Consider the following 9,747-nt stretch of genomic DNA (forward strand, 5'->3'; position numbering starts at 1 on the left):
CTCAAAAAAATAAAATACAGAGGCCCAGCAGGTAAAGGCACCTCCTGTCAAACTGACAACTTCAGTTTAATCAGGGACCTACATGGTAGGAGAGAAACAACTCCCGTAGTTGTCCTCTAACCTCCACACGTGCACAGTGACATCCATGTGCACATACATGTACACGTACACACACACACAAATATATAATATTTGTTTTTGGTTTTTTTCCAGACAAGATTTCTCTGTGTGGCCCTGGCTATCCTCAAACTCCCAGATCTGCCTGCCTCTGCCTCCCAAGTGTTAGAATTTAAAGGGGTATGCCTCTTCTGCCCAGTTTAAGTATGTAATAATTTTAATAATAACAATGTAAAAGAATTGGAAAAATCTGCAAGTCCATTATAGGAGACTCTAAAAAGGCCCCGCATCCAAACACATTCCACCGAAGACTGCACAACACCCAGGGGCCACAGAGAGGCATCTGTGGACTGTGTGCACCAGGCTCCAGTAAGCAAGGGTCAGAAGTTCACATCGACACCAAGGATTATCTTTGTCCTTAGGCCCCACTGCACCCTCTCCCAGCCACACAGGGTCTTCGCCTGACCGACCACCGGAGCAGCTCCTGCCGCGGCCCTGCACACAGACTCACATCCACAATTCAGTTTTGAGCAACAGAGCCGCAGCTGGCAGCCTCTGGCCCTACTACCCCAGTTCCAAAGGCCGTGCACTGAGACCCACCACCTCACGCATACTAGAAACAGCAGAAACAAACAGTCGTGCAAAGGGCAAATTAGGGTTCCTAACAAGACTCTTAACAAGACTCAAGTAGTGGCCGCCAACACGCTCACAGGCTATTCAACATACACCACGCTTCTGAAGAGGAAGCTGTCCTCCATATGTGCACCGTGGCACATTCCCTCATGGATGCATATGCTTGCACACACACAAGCATGCACATACACAGACACAATTTTTGAGACAGGATCTCACTATCCCAGAGTTCACTCTCACAGAGTTCCACTTGCCTCTACTTCCCCAATGCAGGTGTTAAAGGTGTGCACCACATGGGTTGGAGAGATGGCTCAGTGGTTAAGAGCATTGCCTGAGTTCAATTCCCAGCAACCACATGGTGTCTCACAACCACCTGTAATGAGGTCTGGTGCCCTCTTCGGGCCTGTAGATATACACACAGACAGAATATTGTATACATAATAAATAAATATTTAAAAAAAAAAAAAGGTGTGCACCACCATACTCGGCTAGGAAACCTAAATTGTCCTTGAATGGTGTACTGGCTGGTTTGGTGTAACAACCTGACCCAAGCTAGAGAGTCATCAGGGGAAGAAGTCTCAGCTGAGGAAAGGCTTCCTTGAGATCCAGCTGTAGGGCATTTTCTTATTTAATGATCAACGGGGGAGGGCCCAGTCCATGATGAGTGGGCCACCCCTGGCTGGCTGTCCCCCGGTTCTTTAAAGATGCAGACGGAGCAAGCCATGGAGAGCAGAGTCAGTAAGTAGGCCTCTGTACCAGCTCCTGCCCTGTTTGAGTTCCTGTCCTGACTTCCTTCAGTGACAGCAATGTTGGAGTATAAGTCAAATAAACCCTCCCCAACTTGCCTTTTGGTCACAGTGTTTCAAGGCAACTGGTAATCCTCCTGCCTCCACTTCCCAAGTACCAAGGTTACAGAGAGCACTACCATCTCTTTTTCTTCATTACACTTTTGATAATTGGTTTCTTAAAAAAAAAAAAATTTACTTTTGCCTGCTGAGTGCTGGGATTAAAGGCATGAGCCACCACACCCAGCTTAATCTATGTATTTACAGGTGTGATGGCATATGAGCCTTTAATCTCAGCACTCGGAGTAGAGGCAGGTGGACCTCTGTGCAGTCAGAGTAGCCTGGTCTACACAAGCAGTTGCCCAGGACAACCAGTAAGACCGAGACCTCTTTTTAAAATAAATAAGCCTACTGGGTGTAACATGATGGGGGCTAGCTTGTTTGGATTTCTGTCCTGCCTGGCCCCCCAGCTGTTTAGTCCCAGAGAAAAATCACACTGAGATCTCTATAAGTTATAAAGCTGATTGGCCCTTTAGGTCAGGCTTCTTACTGGCTAACTCTCACATCTTGATTAACCCATTTTTCTGATCTATGCTAGCCATGTGGCTCAGTACCTTTTTCAGTGGGGCAGCTTACATCCTGCTGTTTCGGTGATTTGGGCAGGAGTGGGAGGAATCAACTTCCTCCTCCCCAGAATTCTCCTGCTCCCCTTGCAACACTGGGAATATCTGGGCCATGGGATTGAGTTATTTTTGTTTGTTTTTTTATATATACTTGTTCATTTTCTAAAAAACTTAATAAGCGCCGGGCGGTGGTGGTGCAAGCCTTTAATCCCAGCACTTGGGAGGCAGAGGCAAGGGGATCTCTGTGAGTTCAAGGCCAGCCTGGTCTACAGGAGCTAGTTCCAGGACAGGCACCAAAGCTACAGAGAAACCTTGTCTCAAAAACAAAACAAAACAAAACAAAAACAAAAAACAACACTTAGCATTACTTCTAAAATATTAAGAATAAGTTACTTCTAAAATATTAAGAATCTGTTTCTACTAACAAGGAGAAACCCTCGGTACAACATTTGAAAACACAGGTTCTAAACTGTGTGAGCCAGGTAACCCTACTGTTGATTTGTTTTTCACCCAGGACCTGGTGTGAACTCACCCACAGCTCTGCACCCCGCTGCACCCCAGCACCGCCTCTCCCCATTTGCTTTCTAAAAGTCTTTTCCCAAGCCTACTAACAGTGCAAACTGTAAACAGCGCTTTGTGCTGGCCAGGCCGGGAGAAAATGTGTGCGTTTCTCTGCGCTCACTCACTTTTTCCTTCCTTTGTTTAAACCAGGATTGCATACACACGTATGCACTTTTGTAATTAATTTATCAGGGAAACAAACACCAGAAAATGTCATATTTTGTCTCAAAACACCCCTGCTCTCCCTAGTGACTTCTAAACACTGAGCCCATTCAGTGCCAGACAGGTCACCCAGGCAGGAGGGACCCGGTCCCTCCCAGACAGGCCTGTATTTTCTGTCCTTGTGGGAACAGAGCTGTTCTTTAGGCTCTGGACTGTCTGTAAACACCACCTGCCCAAAAAGCTCTGTGGAACACAAAGAGACCTGGGTAAGGGCGCTGGCCACAGACCCCTTCTCCTATCCAATCATCTGTACAAAGCCACGACCCAAGGCATGCTGGGAGGTGGAGCACTTACAGAATGTCCATATTCAAAGGACCTCAGTACCCTGAAAAGCGTGAGCTCTCTCCTGGGATCTGCAGTTTCTGATCTCAACATAAAACACCCCGGGCCTCGGCGTACTACTTCCAAGTGGGTGTTTATTTCAATTCTGCCAAACTCCAGACCACCACCCCAGTTTTCCCAGGCCGACTTGAGCCTGACTCGGGTGGTCTCTCGTGAGACCCTCTTACGCAATTCTCAGCTCAGAGAGTGCATTTACACAGCAAACAACAGCACACACGGTGGGGGGTCCCACAGATTAAAAACAGCTATGTTTACTAGCTGTGCGCTACAAAAAACATGAAGAAAATGTAGTACATGTGCACGCAGAAAAGTGTGCGTGCATGTGTGATGGGGAGCAGTGGGGCAGCCACTCGTGTGTGTGTGTGTGTGTGTGTGTGTGTGTGTGTGTTGGTCAAGAAGACGACTCTGAAGGCTTGGTTCTCTCCTCCTAGTTTTACCTGGATTTGAACTCGGGTCCTCAGGCTTGCACTGTGAGGTGGCACACACCTTTCCGTGCTGAGCCATCTGGCCATCCTACTGTTTGTTTTTAAGGCAGGGTCTGGCTCTGCAGCCCCGACTACAAACAATCAAATTCTTGATCCTCCTGTCTCGGCCTCAGAAAGCTCTGGAACACACTACAACATGGAATGAGCCTTGCGAGCATGCTAACAAAGTAGGCCAGGAATAAAACGAACTGCGGGTTATCTTGTTCATACAAGGTGCCCAGAAGGGCCAAACTCAGACACAAAGCAGGCTGGCGGCTGTCTGCCGATGCAGGGAGGAGGAAGTGTCAATGGACGGCCTTTGGGCCTGGAGGTGGCTGGTAGTGAGTGTGTGAGTGTGTGTCCCCATCACCAGACCTCATGCCACCTACCTAGACACTCACAAACAATGAATTTTTAGCACAATAAAAATTGCTCAGGGGCTGAGGAGAAGGCTGTGTGTAAAGTGTCTGCTGCGCAAGCATGAAAACCAGAGATCCCCGGCACCCCATAAAAGCTAAGCGAGCCTGGCGGTCCACCTGCACAAGGTAGCTCGATTAGCCAGATCAGTGAGTTCTGGGTTCAATGACTGTGCTGCCACACATCCGGCGATCCAGGAAAACACCAAACTCAACCTCAAACCTCCACGAGCACGCGCATATCCACACACTGGACCCACACACACACAAAATAAAATAAAAATTATTTTAAAAGTGAGATAAGGAAAAGCAGAACCAGGAGGCGCTCACTGCAAGCTCGGTACCTGGGAAGAGGGGGCCCTCTGGGGCTGCACAGCCTAGCGCGGTGGCCGGGCCACCTTTCATCACCAGCACTCAGGCAGTGGAAAAGGCGAATCTCTGTGAGATTTGGGGATTTCTGTTGTTTGTTTGGTTTGGTTTTCTGTATTTTCAAGACAGGGTTTCTTCGCTGTGTAACCCTGGCTAGCCTGGAAATCGCTTTGTAGACCAGGCTGGCTATGCTCTCCAAGAGATCTGCCTATCTTTGCTGGGATTAAAGGCTTATACCACTATGCCTATTTCTGAGTTTGAAGCCAGCCAGGGCTACATTGCATATTCCAGGCCTCATCAGAGTGCTACGAAGAGAGACTCTCTCAAACAGAAACCACTACCCACCCCACCCCACCCCACCCCTGGGGAGGCGGTGGCTCACAACTTCAATCCGAACAGACCAAAAAAAGAAAGTAATGACAGGTTGGGGCGGTCCCCAAGGTCTCTTGGGAGGGGCTTCCTGCCACACAGCCAGAACAATTGGAGGTTTGAGACAAGTGCCCTGTCTACACTCAATCCAGTCTGTGATGAAGCCCTTGAACCAGGGACTGGAGAGATGGGGAAGCATTAAGATCAGTTATTTTCTTGCCAGACTCGAATTTGGCTCCCAGCCCCCACGTCAGGCTGCTAACAATCACCTGTAATTCCAACTCCAGGGCACCCAACACCCTTTTCTGAACTCTGCGAGCACTGCAGTCCTGTACACATACCCACATAAACACAATTAAAAATAATAAAAATAAACCTTAAAAAATAAAATGTCCCTGATCCAGATAGAGCCACTCAGAACCTGGTGGTTCAAGACAGAAGAGGAAGGTCGGACTAAAAACTCTAGAAGAAAACCCGAACAGGCCTCACACCCTTTGACCTCAGAAATCCCACTGTGGGAGTGATAGTCAGAGATAAGAACAGAGAGGAATGTCTTGGGGGTGGGGGAGTGAGTAACAACCAAATTGCCTAACAAATTGCAAGATTAAATAAATCACGGCAGATGCATGAAATGCAACACTCATAGGAAGAACCAAGCTGTCACTTTGCACAGTGTATGTGGAATGTTCTGGGTGTAAGGAAGGCAACATATTCCTGTTCGTTCTCCAGTCTAGGGGCGAGGAGAGATGGTTTGCATCCCTATTTCCTCATTAATCCTTTTCAGGGTTTTCTAATTTTTTTCCCTCAGGAATTTCACTTTAATCATAGGGTTTGGAAACGCTATTTTAAAGGGCCTTACACAATGGCAGGGAAAGAAGTGACCACGGAGTATCTGATGCAGGATGGGAGAACTGAAAACGTAATCAACTCAGCTTCTCCCCAACACCTCAGCTTCTCCTGCACCACAGAGAAAGGCGGTAATGGTCTGGAAGGAGGGATAAAGGACCAGGGCTGGCTGCAGAGAGGCACAGAGGCAAACATTTCAGACAATAGCTATACAATCGAGGTGGACTTCACCCTGCGTGGCCAGCCACCTCCACTGCATGAGAAGCCGCACAGGCCAGCATTGCAACAGCATTGGTGAGGTTCTGGGAATCATGTTTCTCAGATAGCACAGGATTAAAAAAGTGCAGTTGAGAACAAAGCTCAAGCAGGCTCCGACTCCAGTCACCAAGGCAAACACCCTCCTGGCACACAGATTTCCCACGGGCCTGCTGGTGCAAACAGTGGCATCACCTGTGGCGAGGCCCAGGTTTGCCAGCTCCCAGGTGAGGAGGCCAAAGGGGGCCCTGTGAGACCTAAAGGCTCATCGTAAACAATATTCCTGCTCCGGAAAGCTAACCACCTTTCTCCATGGCTTCCAGCACCACACAACACAGGCCATGTGAGGCCCCATCCAAATGATCCCCAGTCTAGCAAACCCAAATAACAAAACACTAATAAACACTGAGGTGCGAGAGAAGGCTCCATGGGAAGGGTGACCAACACCAACAACGACAACCTGACTTTGAATCTAAGGAGAGAAACCAACTCCCACAGGTTGCCCTAGGACCACCACTAGGGTACCATGGGACATGAACAGCCACACACAATAAATACAATTGACTATGATTCAAAAAAAATGGCCTTAGATTTACTAAGTCCTACCACTGCATACAATATTCATTTCAAAACCAAAAGTAACAAGCTCACAGCACAAAACCCAACAGCGTCTGCTAGCCATTTTCTTCCTTCCTTCTTTTTCTAAGAGAAAAATGTTTAAGGTCTTCTTTGGGCAGGCCCTATTAATATCCGCTAGCCTGTAACACGATCCGGACATGTGACAGCACAGGAGCCTCGGTACGCAATTCAGAAAGACATGCACTGGTCCTCCCAGCCTATTCCAGTTTAAAATAGAAACAAACACCAAAATGCTCAATCTTAAATGGTAGAACGAACAATGGGAGTGGTAACCAACCCACAGTCATTGGCAATGTGAGTTGGTACTTTGTGTAAGGAAAGGGGTGGGGAGCTTAAAGTATAATAAAATAATCTTTCAGAGAAAAGGTGGTGTGTGTGTGTATCAAATTGGATGGAGGATGGTTAAGAGGCCAAACAAAAATCCCTCAGCAAAGTCCAAGGCTCAGGAGCCAGTTCTGACCGGCCATTCCAGAAACTCCGCTTTCCAAGGCTTTTGACAGTATGTGCCCTGGGATTTCCCCTCACCCACTCCAAGCCAGTGAAGAGTGCAAAGGACTAGGGCAGGCCCCACCAGGGTGCCGCCGCACAAGCAGCACAATGAATTCAAGCTCCCCAGGAATTCAAGTCTTGGAGGCAGGGACAGCAGACTCTGTCTTTCCCTGACACGGAAGGCTAGGACCAGACCTTTGAAGGAGGCCAGACAACACAGACCGGCTGAAGGGCAGGAGAATAAAAGGCCTGGAGGGGGCATGGAAGTTCCTTAAACAAGATGATTAAGCCAAACCAAGTGAGACAATCCCCCCACCCCCTCCCGGATGCAAGTCACTGTTTATCCAAAGGGGACCAACGAGTTACTCAGGGCTAGTCTAAGAGGCAAGCTAGGCCTCAGTCATCACTCAGTGAGACAAATACTGGTTCCCTCCCACCCTCCGTGTATTATCCTCCGTCCTTCCATGGTCTCCCAGTCGCCTCAGAATCTGGCTGGGCTCCCTGCTTTTAAGCACGAGGGTAATAAAGAGACTATCAAAACGGTCACAGCATTTGGGGTAGGATGGGGGGTGGGGAGTTCCCCATCCCATAAGACACAACCGAAGGACAAAAGCAAGGAATTAAAAGGGACCGACACAACCAAGGAACCAGCGAGAACATGCATACATACCACCTTCCCACAGATGGAAACGCTCTGCTGTTGAATCTTACCTGCGGCTCCCACGAGATGTACGAGCAGCCGTAATTATTCCCATTTTATAGATGCAAGAGCTGGGGCTCAGAGACTTAAGTAACTCAAGGGTACCTGAACAGGGCTCCAAAGGCTCACTTGCCTGAACAAGCTGAAGGCTCCCAAACAATTACTTGCCTATCCCCAAGGAGGGCAGTTACCTTCCCTGGGTTCCAGCCCACTGAAACCCAGCCACCACTAGAAAGCCCCTGCACTAGAGAGGCAGCAGGTTCTTGTGGGCTACACATGCCTTTCCAAGCTCATTCCCCACAGAGACCCACACTGACCAAGCACCTAAATACCGTGGGTATTTTGTTGGGTCGTCACGATGTGGCCAGGCTGACCTGGAACTCCTACACTATCCAATGTTTTGCATCCCTTCTCCAATGTCGCCACTCCAAAGTCAGCACCTGTGGCACGCTCCGGCACGGATGACACCACAAGTGGCCAACCTTCTATCCTAGGTTGACAACACCGTAACCATAGAGCACCGACCGCATACCAAGTCATGTCTCCCTGCCGATGAGGGCTGAGGAGAACCTGGGTTTGGAGGTGGTGGCAGCAGGTATCCCATTCTCCAGCCCGTACCCCTCAGGTCCCAGCTTGCAGCACGACGGTGCAGACATTACGATACAACACGAGTCCCTGCAGTTGTACTGCCACGAAAAGACGCCAAGGCTTCAAACGGACGGACTGAAAGCCCAAAGGAGATGTATAAAATAGACAACACACCTAAAATACACGCTAACCTTTCCAGGAAAGAAAACCGTAGGTAAATTTTAACTATCCTGCAAAAGACAAGCGTTTATAAAGGCTTCTCCCAGGCAGCCATTTAGCAAATGACACACTCCAGAGAGCATCGGCGCCCCCCTTCTCCCACTTCCTTCAAGCTCACCATTGCCTGGAGGGGCGGGGGGGGGGGACACCTATTCTTGCCTAACAGTGGGTTTCGTCTCACCACGATATTTACAAAGAAAGGAAAGCAGCATCCACTTTTGTGCAGGCAGAACCTCTCCAAAGAGGCCCACCACCTCAACAGGGCTGCGTTTCTCTCTTAAAAGGTAGGCGAAGAAAAAACAAAAAACAAAAAAATCATCAATCTAGCAGGCCCCGAGCAGCGACATCCTGTTTATTAGCAAACATTTTTAGCTGCGACTCCGGGTGCCCTGAAAACACCACCCCACTTCCCGCAACCGAACCCACCCGAGCCGGGGCGGCGCTCGGCCTGCGGTTCCGGGCGGCCTCGGGGTCCCGTGTCCCCCGCCTCGGCCTATGAGGCTGCTGTCCCCGGGTGCAGGAGAGCCCTCTGTGGACCCCGACCGCGATCCGATCCCGGCCCCGCCCGGCCCGCCGTCCTCCCGCCCTGGCCGCGGACACACAACAATGGCGAGCTGCAGAGCGCCGACCAGGCCGCAGCCCCGAGCCCGCCGCAGAGCACGGTAGTGGAGACAAAGCGCAGCCCCGGCCCCGGCCCACCTGGTCTGCGTCCGCGAGCGACGGGCCCGGGCGATGGCGGTCGGGCGGCGGCCGGGCGCGGGGGCGGCGGATGGCGGCGGATTGCGCGGCGGCGGCGCGGGGCTCAGCGCTCTGCGCTTCTGCCTCCTCCTCCTCCTCCTCCTCCTCCTCCCGCTCCTCGGCGCTCGCTGGAGCCTCGGCGCTGTGGCTCGCCGCCGCCTCCCGCCCGCGCTCGGCTCCCCGCCCCCCGCCGCCGCCGCCCCCGCCTCCGCGCTGCCCCCGCCCGCCGCCCGCACGGTGGCCCGCGCAGCGCCCCCTGCCGCGCTGCCCCTGTCCCGGGAGGGAGGGAGGGCAGGAGGGAGGGTGCAGGGAGCGGGCTGGGCCGCCGCGGTGCAGAGGGGCTGCGGAAGAGAGGGACTTCAATGAAGAGGA

The 9,747-nt window shown here is 50.9% G+C and overlaps 1 protein-coding gene across 8 annotated transcripts in view; it reads right to left on the bottom strand.

Annotated features, from left to right (window-relative positions):
• The window catches only part of Prrc2b (proline rich coiled-coil 2B), an 81,745-nt gene extending 72,253 nt beyond the window's left edge, over positions 1 to 9,492 (bottom strand). For 6 of the 8 annotated variants that reach the window (XM_085681372.2, XM_085681371.2, XM_085681374.2 and 3 more), the window contains exon 1: positions 9,337 to 9,492. The gene's annotated coding sequence lies outside the window, so the exon portion shown is untranslated. Of the gene's footprint in view, positions 1 to 9,063; positions 9,085 to 9,336 lie in introns of those variants that run through there. The other 2 variants (XM_085681375.2, XM_048432056.3) reach the window with 2 other exon arrangements.
• Between the last annotated feature and the right edge of the window lie 255 nt (positions 9,493 to 9,747).

Source organism: Myodes glareolus, chromosome 21 (assembly GCF_982192425.1).
Source record: "Myodes glareolus chromosome 21, mMyoGla1.1, whole genome shotgun sequence".
Taxonomy (NCBI): domain Eukaryota; kingdom Metazoa; phylum Chordata; class Mammalia; order Rodentia; family Cricetidae; genus Myodes; species Myodes glareolus.